Source organism: Ambystoma mexicanum, chromosome 12 (assembly GCF_040938575.1).
Source record: "Ambystoma mexicanum isolate Mex_15411 chromosome 12, UKY_AmexF1_1, whole genome shotgun sequence".
Lineage (NCBI taxonomy): Eukaryota > Metazoa > Chordata > Amphibia > Caudata > Ambystomatidae > Ambystoma > Ambystoma mexicanum.
Window position 1 is genome coordinate 60,851,337 of NC_090936.1, and position 15,918 is coordinate 60,867,254.

At 47.2% G+C, this 15,918-nt stretch overlaps 1 long non-coding RNA gene across 1 annotated transcript in view; it reads left to right on the forward strand.

Annotated features, from left to right (window-relative positions):
• The window catches only part of LOC138512922 (uncharacterized), a 306,467-nt gene that overhangs the window by 160,115 nt on the left and 130,434 nt on the right, over positions 1-15,918 (forward strand). The gene's annotated exons all lie outside the window — the stretch shown is intronic.

Here is a 15,918-nt window from a genome sequence, read left to right on the forward strand (position 1 = left end):
TCCGTATACCACCACTGTAGCCAAAATATACATAACAACTGCTGGCTGAACAGCTAAACACCATTAGACTACAAAGTGTGTGCATTATTTCAGGTTGTGGGTCAGATCGTTATGGCTCAGTGAGGGTAGAGTGTCACACATGAGAAGAGGGCAACACAGAGCCTGTTTTTACATGTCATCCCTGCCCTCTCTTCTCCCTGTACTCCTTGATCACTTTCTGGGCCATTCCCATCTCTTGCAGACGCCTGAGCTTCAAGAGGCCATGAAAAAGGCCGAAGTCTTGCCATATGTACAATCCTAATGCTTCAAAACCAAACATCCTTGCAAAGGAACTTCTGGCATCGCTGTGAGCTGTTGGTGCTGTAGCTATGGGCAAATAGAACTGGATATGTGCCTTTTCCCATTAAACTGAGCCATCAGGTGATCCCTGTTTGCATCTGCCAATCATTAGATCTACAAACTGCCAATGGAAAGGATTGCTACCGTCCACTGGAAATGAACGCTCTCACTAATTAAAGAAACACCCTCAAAGATATGTTGGGTTTAGAAAAAAATACAAAGTTATTGGTGTTTGGTGAACATGCCCCAGTGCTCCAATGTGTATATGATTGTCTGCACCTTTGGGAGTTGTCTGTTTTCAGTTGATAAAGGTACCTGTAACACAGTGCTGCCCGATTTGTTTAGCACATGGAGCAAAACATGTTTGTTTTTTAAGCGAATTTGCGTACCAACAATGCATTGCTCAGTTGTTCACAACTGGAGGTAAACTTCGAGGGATGCCCAGTGTGTGGCGCTGTGGCACGTGTGCGCGTTAGCTGAAAGGGCCTTGTCTACTCCCATGTTTCTGGTTAAAGAAAAGCACTAGTTGATTTTGCCATCTCAGAAAATGTATACCTCACATTCTGACCACACCTTTTTTACAATGAACTTTGCAAGTAATCCTAGGTTCATTCCAGTAAACAGTTTATTCCCCCCACCAACTTCCGCCCCATCACCTCTGTGCCTTTTCTTCTCAAGATACTGGACCGCATGGCCTACCTCCAAGTCCAGTACTACCCTGAACACCACAACCTACTAGGTGCAAGACAATCGGGCTTCTGCCCAAAACACAGCAAATTCAATTGGATACTATCCGAGACTCCGGCTAAATGTCCTGCTTCTTTTTGCTTGACTTTTTTCCGGCGGCATTCAAACTGGTGGAGCAGAAACTGCTCTACAAACACCTTATCCCTAATTTCCATTTCTCACCGACAGCAGCTACTTGGATCAAATCATTTCTGAGTGAACGCACCTCTAGAGTTGCTATCTGGGACGCCAATGCCAACCCTGTCTCTGTCCCCATTGGAGAGCCCCAAGGCTCCTGCCTCTCCCCAATCCTATGCAGCACCTACGCCAAACCCTTAGTCGACCTGCTCGGCTCTCTCAGTATAAGTTATACCAACTTTGTGGATGCTATCCAAATTCTTTTCCCCATCTCAGGAAACCACCACAATGGCACAGCTACAGTAAACACGGTATATGGCATCGTCCAATCCTGGATGGCAACCCACAACTTGTGTCTTAATGACTAAAGACCAGAGATTCAAATTATAGGCTCCCCTCATCGCCTCAAAGGCCTAGACCCTTTCTTCTCCTTTGTTTCCATCGATGGCACCGCCACTCCGGTGTGAAAACACTGGGTGCCCACCTCGACGCAGAACTCTCCATTAACAATCACATCAACGACCTTGCCTCCTCTACTGCCTACACTGCCAAGCTCAAATCCTTAAGTAGACAATTCCTTCCCACAGAAAAGTGCCTCACGCTCTTCCAAGCCATCCTCCCCGGTAAGCTAGATTACTGCAACAACCTGTACATGGGCATCTCTGCAAAAATACATTGACAAACAGCAACTCCTGCAAACAAAGCTCTCTGTGCAGCCCTGGGCCTCAAGCGATCAGATCAAATCTTGGCCACTAGACGTAACGCACATTGGCACCCCATCAAAGCCTGCATCGAATTTAAGGTCCTGTCCTTGGTACATAGATGCATAAACAAAGAGGCCCCTTTTATTTCGCCAACTACGATCTTCCACCAGTCTCACTCTTGTTGCCACCGGATTGAACCACAAAAGAGCGGGTGGCGCCAGCTTTCTTGTCGCAGCTCCTTCTGTTTGGAACACCCTCCCCTCCAACATCAGAAGCAAACGATCCTACTCGATCTTCAGAAAGCTTGCCAAAACCAGGCTTTTTAACAAATAAGAATAACACTGATATGATGTGATATGATATTTTGTTCATATCGCGCCCATACACAAGTGTTTCAGGGCGTGAAATGGCCAACTTTGCTCTGATGCTTACCTCCTTCCTATAACTATCTACCTGTATCTTATGTCAATTGTGCAAAAGCTGTGATATTTGCGGGTCTGGGCGTTACATAAATGTAAAAACAAACAGTGGCGCGACTGTTCTCCAGATACAAGGCGTTGAGCTTTTCATGTGCACAATCGCCTCCCAGCTTAAAGGACCATGGAACAATGCCACCCGAGGCTAGCTATTTTTATTTTTTATTTTCGCCTATTCAATTACCATTACAAAAGAATAATGCCAGCATTAGCTTCCTGGCAATTACACGTAGTGTGTTATTCAAAGAGGCCACAAAGGATGACAAACTACCCGTGCATTTGCTCCAATTAAGAAGACAGGAAACAAGGGATTCTATGAACCTGTATTATTATGCATTCAGCAACCCACAGAATGTGAACGTTATGTTCCTTATTTTCTCACAATTCATCAACAAATACGTCCTCCTGAAATATGATGCTTCGAGAGCGACTGAGCATTGATTGGTTATTCCATGTTTAGTGGTCGCTGGCTCATAATACAGAATATTTGACACTGCTTCATAACAAAGAGCTCGGCAACCTTGCCTCATCTGTTGAGAGCATGCCGGATTGCAGAGGGGCTTGCAAATGGGCAATCGAAGGTTATATCTTGTTATATTTTGCCTTTTATTTAGGCGGTTGGTGAACAGGTGCAAGTGGATCTTGGTCACCTGGCCTAAACCCCGCCCACCTGTCAATCACGTTACACTGTTGGTGCCTTCCTGGTTTGCCGCTCTTTTTCTCTACTTGAGCAGCCCTCCAGCCTCTTTTCCTTTGCAGTTGGTGAGCAGGTGCACTTGGATGTAGGTCACCTGCCTTAAGCCCCACCCACCTTCTTAGCCCTGCCTCTTCCTTTCTGCTCTTAACTCTTAGATCAAGGGCGTCTCTCGCACGGGTGTCCGAAGCAAAGGGCAGATAAGAAAAGGGAAATTCCTGTTTGTTCCTGTTCGGACCAGGTGGACCCAGGGTCCGAACCCTTGCTCAGACAACAGGTAAGCATGCACCGACATGTATTTTCTCCCTCTGTCCCCACAGGCCATCCCCACCATCACCAGGCAATGCCAATATCAACTTCTTGGGTGCTGGGGTGAGGACAGGTGCTCTGTGACACAGTAAGTTGTGCATTTGTAAAATTTGTATTGTCACGCCGTAGCATGTGTGTTCCGCTCCCCCCTCCCTTTGTCCCGGTTGCTTCCTTGTTTGTTGGCCCTCCTCCCACTGTGCTCCCATTGGTTGGCAGACCCTTCAAATCGGCTATCCAAGGCACCCCCTCCCCTCGGCCAGGACCCGAGGATAAGGATAGCTCCAGTGGTGTCTGTCGGTAGTCGCCATGGTAGCACGTAGTCTGCAGCCGTCGACCTGCTGTGACTGATGAGATGAGTTGAATCTGGGTGTGTTGTATTGTGCTGTGCTCAAAAAGCAGCCATTTTCCTCTTCTAGGAAAGTCGAATCTGGGTGTATTGTATTTTGTTGTGTTCAAAAAGCTGCCTTTTTTCACCCTTGTGGCAAAGTCAAATCTGGGTGTTTTCACATTCCGGTAACTGTGGCATTGTTGCAGGTTCTCTCTAGGCTCCCACCTAGACCCCCCCCTGCGCAAAACACATGTCTTTCATTATCGTGAGTTACTTGTTCCCCTCCTGTGTCTTCCTTCAATGTAACCTGACCCCCTCCTTCTTCTTCCACTGTTCATTCTGAGTTGTGTGCCACAGGGCTGTGCATATCTCTCTCTCTCTCTCTCTCTCTCTCTCTCGATCGATAAAGTTCAAGAGGGACATTCTTGTCTCCAACTCAGGCATCCCTATCGCGGATACCTACACCAGTGCTTCCTCCAGAGAAAACTCTCGCTGACATCCTCTTTGTCATCCCCTCTCCAGACCTATTGACTCATATGGTCTTTGTTCTCTCTCCTTTCTCCTCCATTCCCATTAACAGTGGCACTAGGTGGGAGTTCCTCTTGGCTCCCGTCCACTCCTCCAAGACCATCATTAATGTCTATCTGAATGGCACTTTCTTGTTTAAGGGCCCTCAGCCCAATCTCCTGCTTTTTGATAGGCATTTCCCACGTCTTATATTCCTCTCTTCTCCTGCTACTCCTTCCACCACCTCTCTGGCACCCTCATCTTCCTCCTCTGGCCATCCTCGGCCCCTCTACCACCTCCGCAGGGTTTACCTCATGCCTGTATTGCTCCATGGAAGTCTTTCAAATGTGGCAAGCTGCCCCACGTCGCTAATTTCAACTCTCATTCTGTTGTCAAACACTCCTCTGAATCTGTCACCTCCTGGAAGAACTCGACCTAGATGTCCCTGCTCTTAGCGAGACATGGTTTATGGCCAGTTCTGTCACGAGTTTTGACACTCTCCTCTCTGCGGGCTACAGGATCCTCTCCGAACCCAGAACCAACGTTCCTGGAGGAGGAGAAGCCCTGATCTTTCTGGAGTGGGTCCCGGCCTCTGTCATCCCTATGCAGGCCTTCTCCTCACTTGAATGTCTGGTCTGCAGGCTCTCTATCTCTCCGGGCCTCTCTCTAATTGTGGCCACCATCTGCAGGCCACCTGGCCAGGTCGCCCTCTTCCTCTCTGAATGGCCGACCTCTCCTCTTCTCTCCTTGCCTCTACTTCTCAACTTCTCCTCTTCAGAGATCTCAACATCCATGTGGATGCTTCTAATCCCTCTGGGCTTTTCCTCAACCTCTGCGACACTCTCTCTCTTTCCATTCCGCCATTTGGCTCGACACACTCTGCCAGACATACTCTGGATGTTCTCATCACCTCAGACATTCCCCTCACTAACACTCTCACCACTCCTCTCTCTTGGACTGGCCACTTTCTACTGTTCTCTCATCTGAACCTCTCTATTCCTCAAGCAAAGCCCCCCTCTCCTCCCAGCACTGCCACCTACCTTTTTGGTCATCCGGCCCATGAAGCGCGTGTCAGTGGCTGCCTTTGCCTCTACTCACACCGTGACACAGCCCTTTCTAATCTGCATCTTTCTATTGCCAACACCCTGGACATCCGTGCCCTGTCATGAGAATCCTGCTGAAGCCTACCTCCAAGTGCATCTCTTGGTATGATTCCGACTTTGCCGTCCTGAAACACAATTGCAGGGTGGCTGAAAGGAAGCGGAGGGCTTCGGGAGCATCCTCTGACAAACTGGACTGCTGCATGCTCCAAAGGCAATACAGACACTCTGTCCTGTCCAAAAAGAGAGCACACATTCAAGCCTGCATCTCTGCGGCCTCTAACATCACGGATTAACTCTTTAAAATCTGCACTGAACTAGCCAATCCTGTTACAGTCTCTACCTCTCCTGTTCCCTCCCAGGCCCTCTGTACGGCTCTGGCCTCTCACCTCTCTGCTAAAACTCAGGACATCCTGTCCTCTTCCTCTCCCTTTTCCTCTCTCTGCCCCCCCTTTGGTCACCTGTCTCTCTCCTCCTCATTTCTTCTTTTTTCTTTCTGACAACACCTGACGAGGTTTCTAAACAAGTCTGAGCTATGAAAATGTCATCCAAACATGTGCTCCCCTGCTCCTCCAGAACCATCAAGGACCATGTTGAAACACTAGCTCCAGTCTTGGCCGATTTCTGGAATCATTATTTTCGCCACTGGAATTTTCCCCTCTCCCCTTAAGCACTCCCTTCCGCACCCCCCCCCTCAAGAAGCTGTTTCTATCCTCTCATCCTGGTTTTTCAACCTCTATTTGGTCCCTTTGGCCCACCTGATGTCTACCTTCTCTAACTTTCAGTGTTATGCGGATGACACTCAGCTCTCCTTCAGGCTCTCCTCAGCCTCCACTCCCCTCTCGCTCATTTCTGACTGAGTATCTGCGATTAGTGGGCCTCCAACAATGTCTACCTTAATGCCAGTAAAACAGAGATCCTTCTCATTGGGACCCCTGCTTTCCCTCTCTTTCTCAGGGTGACCGCCTTGGGCCCTCTTCCTTCGCCTTCTGCAAGGCAAGAAATCTTGGTGTCATCTTCAACTCTTTCTCCTTATCTCCTCACATCTCGAATGTCGCCAAGAAGTCCCACTACCAGCTGTGACTCCTCAAAGGAACTCTTCCCTTTCTCACTTTCCCCCAGAAGCTCACTGTCTCCAGAGCCCTGCTTCTCTCTAGGCTGGACTACTGCAACAGCCTCTTTCTCAATCTGCCTTCCTATACTCTTTGTCCTCTGCAACTAATCCAGAACAGGACTGCAAGACTTATTCTTGGCCTCAAGGCCAGGAACTGTATCACTCCAGCCCTGACGCAACCTGTGGGGGCTTCCAGTTGAGCACAGAATATCGCTCAAAACTCTTGCTCTAACACACAAAGCTAGGGCCAACCTTGCTCCAGCCTACCTTACTAATCAAATCATCTCGCATACATCCTCAAGACCCCTCAGAGCAGCCCAAGTACAGACAATGTCTATACCTAGATTCAAACTCCATAATGCAGGAGGCGCTAGCTTCCCCGTACTGGCTTCAAAGTTATGAAATACACTCCCTGCCTCTCTTAGATCAGAACCCCCCTTCCATGTATTTAAGCGTAACACATTGGCTTCAGGAACTGGACACTATGACTATCTAACCTCCTCAGTTTACCTTGTTTATCCTCTGCCTCACTTTATTTTTGTACCTTCTCTATTTATTTATTTGTTTTACCTTTACCACTTGTGTGTCTTCACACCATCTCTTTGTAAAGAGGGAGAGCTGGTGTCTCCTGCCGTGATGACTTGTATCCTTGTACTGATCATTTATATGTAACTGTAACGTAACCACTGTAACCTGTACTTAAGATTATGCGCCCGGGCGCCCCTGGGTCTGGCTGCGCTTTATAAATAAAATAAAACAAATACAAATACAAAATACAGGCTCCTGGTGGCTGCAAGGATCAAGTTCAAGACCCTTTGCATTGTCCACAAGGTTCTCTGGGGCCAGGCCCACACTACATCCAATGCTGTCTTCCCAAATACCTTCCCCTCGAGCCCTTCACTCAGCTACCTCCAACTCTCTAAGGGTTAGACACTTCTCCAGGCAGTGAGTGGTTCCTACAGTGTCCATGCTATTCTATTTTCTCCATATGTTAGTCACACTTGGTTCTGTCAGGTCCCATAGGTGCTCCTGCAGTTTCATATGGTTATTTGCATATAAGCATCTGTAAGCTTTACTCAGGATCCTATTGCTTCTTGCGGTTGCTGCGTTGCTGTGTTTAGCTAATGACAAAATAATAAAAGAAATGACAGTATGTATGTGTATCTGTACTCTATCCATAGAACTGTACGCATGTGTTCCTCATGTATTCGGTGGAATGTTTCTGTCCCGATGTGCCGATGGCACATGTGCTTTATGTCTAACGGTGCTACGTTGTGGTGTCCCTAACTAGGTCAGTAAGGTGGCTTCTCAGCGCTTTAGTCAATACTGTCCATTGATGTCTCTTTAGTTGCGGTCTGGGGCTCCTCATCCCCTCTATGGTAGACTTGTACAGGCCCTGGTCTGTATGGTAGGCTGAGGGGGTACCTTTCGACATACTAATCGATCATTAGAGCACTAGGAATTGGTCTGAAATAGTATGGGCATTCACGGTATCGCCTGGCCTTCTTCCGCATCATGTACCTTATAGGAGGTGGAGGAGTGGGCGAATTTGCCCCTATCTCTCAGTAAGATAGTTTCAGATCAGTGGAAATGCATCAAGACTCATTAATGGACTCCGCAAATGTCACCACATCTCCCCGCCCTCATGGAACTGCACTGGCTCTCGCTGCAAGGCTGTATCCTCTCCAAATCCTGCTCCATCATCTACAAGGGTGTCGCCCTGTAGTGCCCAACGTACCTCACTGAGAAACTCAGCATCTCTGAAGGCTAGGACGACCTGAAGTAAGGACATGTGCAGACGTGAATTCTGTCAGTGCAGGAAGGAAATAACTAGAAGGCAGGCCTTCTCTGTTTACGCTCCAAGACTCTGGAACGTCCTCCCTGTGAATACCAAACTTGCACCCTTGCTTCTGCATTTCAGGAAGGAGCTCAATACCCTCCCCTTCAAGGAATGGCTCCTCCCTAACACCTAAGTCCACGCACTATGCACCCCCCCCTACATGAGACTAGGTGATCTGTTCTCCGCTGTTTAATTGGCGGGTTGCTTGTCCACCCACCCATGTTGTTAGCCCCATGCTCGCTTGTATCTGTGTTTCCCTCACTGTGTACTTCCCCCTATGATTTGTAAAGCACTCTGGTGCTTCCCCAAGCTCGGTCCGTGCTCAATAAATATCATAATAATAATAATCCGATGTCCGATTATTTCTGAAAAATAATCTTCGGTCTTTTCTCCCTCTAACATTTCCATCTCGGGCTTTCAACCCTGTTCTGTGCATCACACCAGTAGTTTGAGTAAGCTCTGGTGGGGCTTCAAATTAACGAGAAAGAGAGGAGCTTTTTGTATTTTCTATGAGCCAAGATACATTCTGGATTTTAAGCAAGAGCATTTTTCTGTTTTGCTTTTGCAATGGGCAAGACAGCTGACCGTCTCCAGGGCAAACAGGCACACGCTGATGCCCCAATGTCAGCCCCACCCCTGGACTCCGGAGAGAATTGCCCTATTGTACCACCGCCCGTGACTTGTCGGGGCCCTCTCCCCTGGGTGTAGGAGGGCGCTGCTTGCTCCATCATATGACCGCTCAGGTTGCATTTCAGGATTAATATGGTTTAATAGCAGACGGTGGCAGACTTCTAGGGGGAAACACGATAGCCTTTGCATGCCCTGAAAAGAGATATGAGAAAGCAGCCGGGAATGCATTTATCACTAATCTTTTTTTATCCTAGATTGTAAGAAAAGGCGCGCTGGCCTGTAGAAGTAGGGCAGGCGGGACCCCTATGCGCGCACAGCCGGCCCTGTAGCAGTGCACTGAATTCATTACAGGAGACTGGAGATAACAAAAGCCTTACATTGTTACCGCAACAAAGGCAGCCCTTGCCGAGGTCTGGCTCTGATGGGGAACAGAATGTCTGTGTATGTGTGCCTTTTTATCTGCTGCTGTTTCATGGATTCGATATTTCATATCTTATAAAACTATTTCCTGCCTCAGGAAAATGTGGCCGGCCTTCTGAGGTGGAGAGCATGAAGTGGCCTGCATTGTCTCATTCCCCCAATAACAATGGTGTCCCTTTCCATGTAACTGAAGTGGGCTTTAAAAACCAAAACAGGGTGGCCTTCTTGAACCCTAGGGGGAATAAACATGAAATTAGGTTCTTTTAAGTGCATTATCTTTTAATACCTTCGCCTGAGCGTGCTGTAAAACACCATTGATGGCCAACACAAAACCGGTGCAGCAATTTCCTGCTTCCTTCTAACCTGTTATTATATGAAATGGACACTGTATGTGCTTCGTTCATGGCACATAAGACAGAGCGTGGATAATATGGAGTGCCTGTTGTGAAATATTTAATTAACTTAGATGGATTGTTGGAGGTGGGAAATGTGTCGCACTTGAATGGATTAGTGGGGGGACAGGAAATGTATCGCACTTAAATTGTTTGTTGGGGGAACGGAAATGTGTCGCACTTAAATGGATTTTTGGGGGACAGGAAATGTGTCGCACTTAAATGGATTGTTTGGAGTATGAAATGTGTTGCACTTTAATGGATTGTTACGGAACAGGAAATGTAGGCCACTTAAATGGATTGTTGGGGCACAGGAAATGTGTTGCACTTAAGTGGATTGTTGCAGGACAGAAAATGTGACACACTTAAATGGAGTTTTGGTGGACAGGAAATGTGTCGCAATTAAATGGGTTGTTGCAGGACAGGAAATGTGTCGCACTTAAATGGATTGTTTGGAGTAGGAAATGGGTTGCTCCGAACTAACCATACTAAAACTCGCCATGTTGCATACTAGCCCTCAAACTCTGAACTAAACACAACCATGTCTCTACTGCAACACAAATTGTACACACTTCACAACCACCAACATGAAAACATGAAGCCAAAGCATGCACAATCATACCTCAACACCACTCGACGACTACCAACCGAAAACACACCAACGCTCAGTGACCGGTTTCTCTTGCTCTTCTCCCTCTCAATCCCACTAAATGCCCGGAACCCTCCTTCTATTGCAGATCCGCCAGAGTGCCAAGAGGCACCACAAGTGGCAAGAGTGTGTGGTCCAAGAGCCCGTAACATAACATAACATATGTCAATGCTGTAGACTTATGTTTTTCAGGGTTCAGATGATTACGTTGTGAGGAAAGTGTACTATTTAGACATACTTTGAGGCATACTGTCGGAACACCGGCCTACCTACCCACAAAACGTGCAGGCCTCTGTTAGGATGCGCTTCTCTAAGAGCCAGACTGTTGGCGCCACAAAAAGTGAAAACCACGAAACGGGCCTTCTCTTGCAGTGCCCCAGCCTACTTGAAACCATCCCCGTCTTAATCAGGGCAGCTCCAATGCTCTTGCAGTTAAGGAAGAAACTGAAGACCTAGCTTTTTCAGGGAATCCCTAGGGGTCCCTTAGAACCTGCTGCTAGATGTATGTCCCCTCTGTAGTATGGCATAAAAAAGGTCTGTAACCTTCCCTTCCACCGACCTCTGCTAACCCCCCATTTCTTGTTCCGTGTTCTGCTGCATTCTAACTAGGTTTCTCCTCTATAATAGAATACCAATACTGTACTTCAGAGTGCCATAGTTTCAAAGCAGTCTTTCTCCGGGTCCAAAACACTTATTTCACTGACACATATTGCCTCAAGCATCGTCAAGAGGCAGCCTCCACGTGCATTCTCTGCCCACCACCGTGTTGCACAGGAAATGACGCATGCGGTCGGGCAGGCGCCATTCCCAGAGCCTTGGTGGGCCAGAGCTTAGAACACTCGCCTGGGAAGTGAGGAGCTGCAAGAGCTATCGGTTTCACACCCCTCAAAAAGGATCACATATTTTTCACCACCCTCCTAACATTGATCATTATGCATTTATTTTTGCAATAAAAACCGCTTTTTACATTTTCAGTTTGGTCCAATTATTTTTCGGGACATTTATTTTTTATTTTGTTTATTTGTACATTTTTTTTAATTGATTTTTACATGAGTGGACAACATTTTTGCTTGGATCCAGGGTGTCGGACCACTGCATTAATAAAAGGAAAATCTACAGTAGAACAGTGTGTTTTTCTGGACAAGCATCTGCAGAAAGGGACAGGCCATGTTGCAATGCCTGTGACCGTATGTTGTAAAGTGATGCATACTGATCCTGGCAATCTCTTTGCTCTCTCATATGGTATTCCCTCGCAGGAACCACCCGCACTATTTCCCCCCAAAACCTCTATGTCGAAAAAGACCGTGCACACCTACGGTTTACAATAAGCAGCATCCGTTTGCAGAGGCAGGGTGTCACGTATGATAGCTGGTGGCAAGATTCTGGTTCTAGACCTTTATTCGTCTCAGTAAGAAAAGAAAAATCCCTATCCCGATCTTCTAAGAGGGGTTCCCTGCCTCAAAACGAATAGTACAAGGGTCAGTTAGAATGGCGTCAAATTGGTCTCCACTGTCCTGTGTCACAGCCTACTACTATCCCTTATTTATGTATTTTTTATTTATTTGCATTTTTAAAGCGCTCACACAACCCGTGGGCATCGAGGCACTGTTACAGGAACATGTTTCTCTTAGTTGCATATTATAAGGCGCTTAATACCCAGAGGTTTCTAAGCAGGGACCCGGGATTCGAAGCTGTGTTGCTTCGTGTCATCTTGTTTGCTTCTGTCGTCTTGTGCCGCTGAGCTATACTCCCGGCTATAATCCCTCACACTACAACTAAAAGATAGACTAATAGAAAGTGCCTTCTTCAGGAGAATGGCTCCCTTCACCTGCCTCTTGAACAGTGCCCAAAAGAATGTTCTCTTACTTCAGAAATGATTCACCCAGGAGAATGGCTCCCTTCTCCCGGTGTAGATCTATACAGTTTCAAATAAAACCAGGGGGAATGACTCCCTTCCCCTGGTGTCTCCAGCACAACTTTCAGTCTGGGGCTGAGCAAATGCCCTCCTTCTCCTGCTACTATTTAGGCCAGGGGGAATTAATCCCTTCCCCTGGCGTCTTCAGTGCAACTCCTGGGTCTGAACCAGGAGAATAACTCAATTCTCCTGGTGTTGCTTGGTCCAGATCACAACAAGGCCAGGGGGAATGACTCCCATCCCCATGCGTCTTTATCACAACTGCTAGTTCGGTACCAGGAGAATGGCTCCCTTCTCCTGGTATTGGTTGGCACACTTCTTTCTCACTGTGTTCAACTTGCCGTGCTCTTTTACACACTCGTCTGTTGTTAGAAAAGTTCCAGATCTTGTTAGGTTCCCAGACCCTTCTCTTGTAGCCCATGGTTTTCTCTTTACCATTTCGCAGAGGAAGATTTCCTCTATGCTCTCTTTCTCACTGTTGGGGTTGCAGACCCTTCTCTGATGGCCAGTAGTATCCTCGTTACCACTGCACCGAGGAAGAATTACCCTGATGTTCTTGTTAGGGTCCCTGACCCTTCTTGTGTTTGTGGTGGGGTCTCTGCCCCTTCCCCGGTGGTCAGTGGTCGTCTCGCAGCCACTGATGCTTATTGTGTTCTGTTTAAGGTCCACAACCCTGCTCGTATTTGTGGTAGGGTCTGGACCCTTCCCGGATGGTCATTGGGTTTCTGTCTGCCACTGGCACGAGGAAGATGCTGCTGGCGGCATGAAAGACACTGGTTAGGCCAAATAGTTAGTCACTCCCACTAGGCCAAGGGAAGGCAGCTCGAGCATCTCTCTCACCCGCTCTCACATCACCTCCGGTCTCCCGTACCTCCACTTATTTCTCAGAGGCTTTGGTGCATCGCCTAGGCTTCCTGGGACCGGGATTGGCACCGTTGGCTCTTCAGCCTTCTCTTCTCGTCATGATCTGCAGTGCAGTGTCTCCACGCACAGCCCAGCTTACTTCCCTCTCGTTGTTGTGCTGGGGTCTGCACCAACAGACGCAATGGAGAACTTCCACAGCGCTCGCCAGTGTTTTCTGTGTCTACTTCTCGCTGGTCCGCCAGCAAGATTTGAATCCCCCATGTTGGAGATCTGCTACACCTGCATCCTCTGACGGCTGCATTTGTCTCTGCGGCTGGGCTTCACACATCTGATAGTCCTTTGTTCATTTTTATACATTGTGCCTCATTACGAGTTTGGTGGTATCGTGCTGGTAAATCTGTTGAGCTACCACCGAATGGTAATACCTTTCTCGCCACTTGGTCTGTGGAAATTACCGGCATATTGCAAGTAGCAGGCAGTGCTGTTAATCCCCATTCCATGTCAATGGGTTTCTGTCTCTCTTCTGAGTCCAATAGGACTCCATGGGGGAATTGCTGGTTTTATCGTCGGTATCAACTTTCTTCTCAATGTTTCTCATAGGTCATTGCCAGTCCTCTTCAATCTTTAAATCATACAACTTTCGTGGGGTTCCCCAATGTCTCTTTTCAGTGCCTCTCATAGGGCGCTGTTGTCCCTCTCCGATCTTTAAATCAAACGACTCTCGGGGCTTCTCCCAAGGTGGATACTTAGCTTTCTCAGGGTCCCGTAACCAGTATTGTAACTCATTTCATACAATTCTTTCAGTCCCACTGGTCTCTGCATGTCCTGAAAAACCCTGGTACTTCTGGGCTGGGCACCAGGATAGGGCGGTTTTGCCTTCTCTCATTCTCTACTTTCTTGAGTTTATTGTTGACTTGCTCTCTGCGGCCATTTGCTTCGGTTGGCTCTGCACACATCAGCAGATGGTAGGTTTTGTTCCGCCAGGTTCGACTGGTCTCTGTGTTGTTTAGCAGGGCCTGGGCCCACCACGGCTTCCTCGTGGTCACGTCACCAAGCGGGACTGTCTCTGTGACTCTGTGCCTGCAGCGGTTGCTCCACTACTCGCTACACCAGGCTTCTGGCGTTCTCCTCAGGGTCTCCTTCTCTCTCGAGCTGCCACTTACTCTGCAGCTCCACGGCGGTCCACCCCTTGAGGATGACCCTATGTGAGAGGTCCTCCCCTGTGTAAGGTCCTCTCTCTTCAATTCAAAGTTTAACTTGGGTTTTTGTACGTTATCCGTAACAACAGGGATATATCGTTCCTCTTTGACTGGGGAATTCAGGCAAAATCCAGCATTACGTGATACCAAACAGATTTAGGAAACGTCACTAATTTGTGAGTTCAGAGCAGAAGTTTTCAAAGGAGACGTAACAACAGTTTTTCCAAGTCCCATGTAGGCAAATAATATTCTCTGGACTGGGAGTTCCTTATTGGAATGGGAATCCTTGCCCCATGAGGGGAGTCACTCCCACCAAGGTCCAACTTGCCTAGACTGCTAGGCAGGGTCTTGCTTAGCAGGTTGACCTCTCTAACCTCTGTAGCCTTGAAGGAGATGTCTTTCCCCTGAGAAGAAGGGAGGAATATCCTAGGTTCATCGCAGAAGTTACTCTAGAGTCATGGTGATCCAGGCTCCCGTGTTCTTCATGGTCTCATCCTATTCAATGAGGATGTATTGGGGACATGTTAATTTTCTATAAAGAAAATCTAAGGAAAAAGACCTATCTTTTCCTAATACTAAAGGCATCAACAGCGGTCGAAGTGAGCGGGAAAAGTCGGGAGCGGTGTTCCACTATTTTCATTTTTTACTGTTAACAGCTGCACTACTTTTTGCAACCATTTTCACTATTCTGGAATTATTCTTTGTGAAGTTAAAGCACACATCTCCACTTTACCACTGGATATCAGTTAAAGCTAAAGGGAAATCTGTTTCAACAGAATTGGCTGTCAACCAGCTTGACCTTAAAAATTGTGTTGCACGTTGCTCCCTTCCTTCCTACTCTGTCTCCGCCGGACTCACAGTTCCACTACTTTTTTGGTACACTTCTATCACTGGGGATCACCCTAGCTATCTTAATTAACTAAAGGTGCTTTTCAGTCAAAAGGTATGATTTCTCCTCAGTCCCAACCTAGGTCTAGCTAATCCTATCCCTAACAAGAATAACGCAAAATAGGCCAACAGGATGTCTCTCTTCTCCTGGCCGTCTCTCTTATGGGGTTGTTTCTCTTTAAGTTTGTATCTAATCTTCTGTGGTTATTGATACACAATGAATATAGTTTTCGTTATGTAATCTTTCCTGATAGTGTCTTGAGGTTTCCTTCATGAGCTCATGTAGCTCTTCCCATATACTTGTGGGCCTTGCATTCTCTTTAATACCAGCTTACGACACTTTTTCCTGAAACACTTTCTCACACTCTGGTCTTTACTTGTATGTCTCTTATATTCTTGAAGGTTAACATTCCTAGGTTTAGTGTGACCTTATCCAAATTATAAGTCCCCCTCTCCTGGGTTTTATGAATCTGTTCCTTTGATCGTTTGATTTCACAATACTTGTTACACTCATTGGCCATGGGCTCTCTCGTCTCTTCAAGCCTCAGTACCTGGGGGCTTCTCCCTTCCTCCCAGGGCATTTGTTTCCACTTTTATTCTACGTCCCCAAATAGCATTCTTTGCCACGCTCTGTATCGGTTTCAGATAAGTCCAATTCTTCTCATTTAATTTTTGCTTTTCATAAT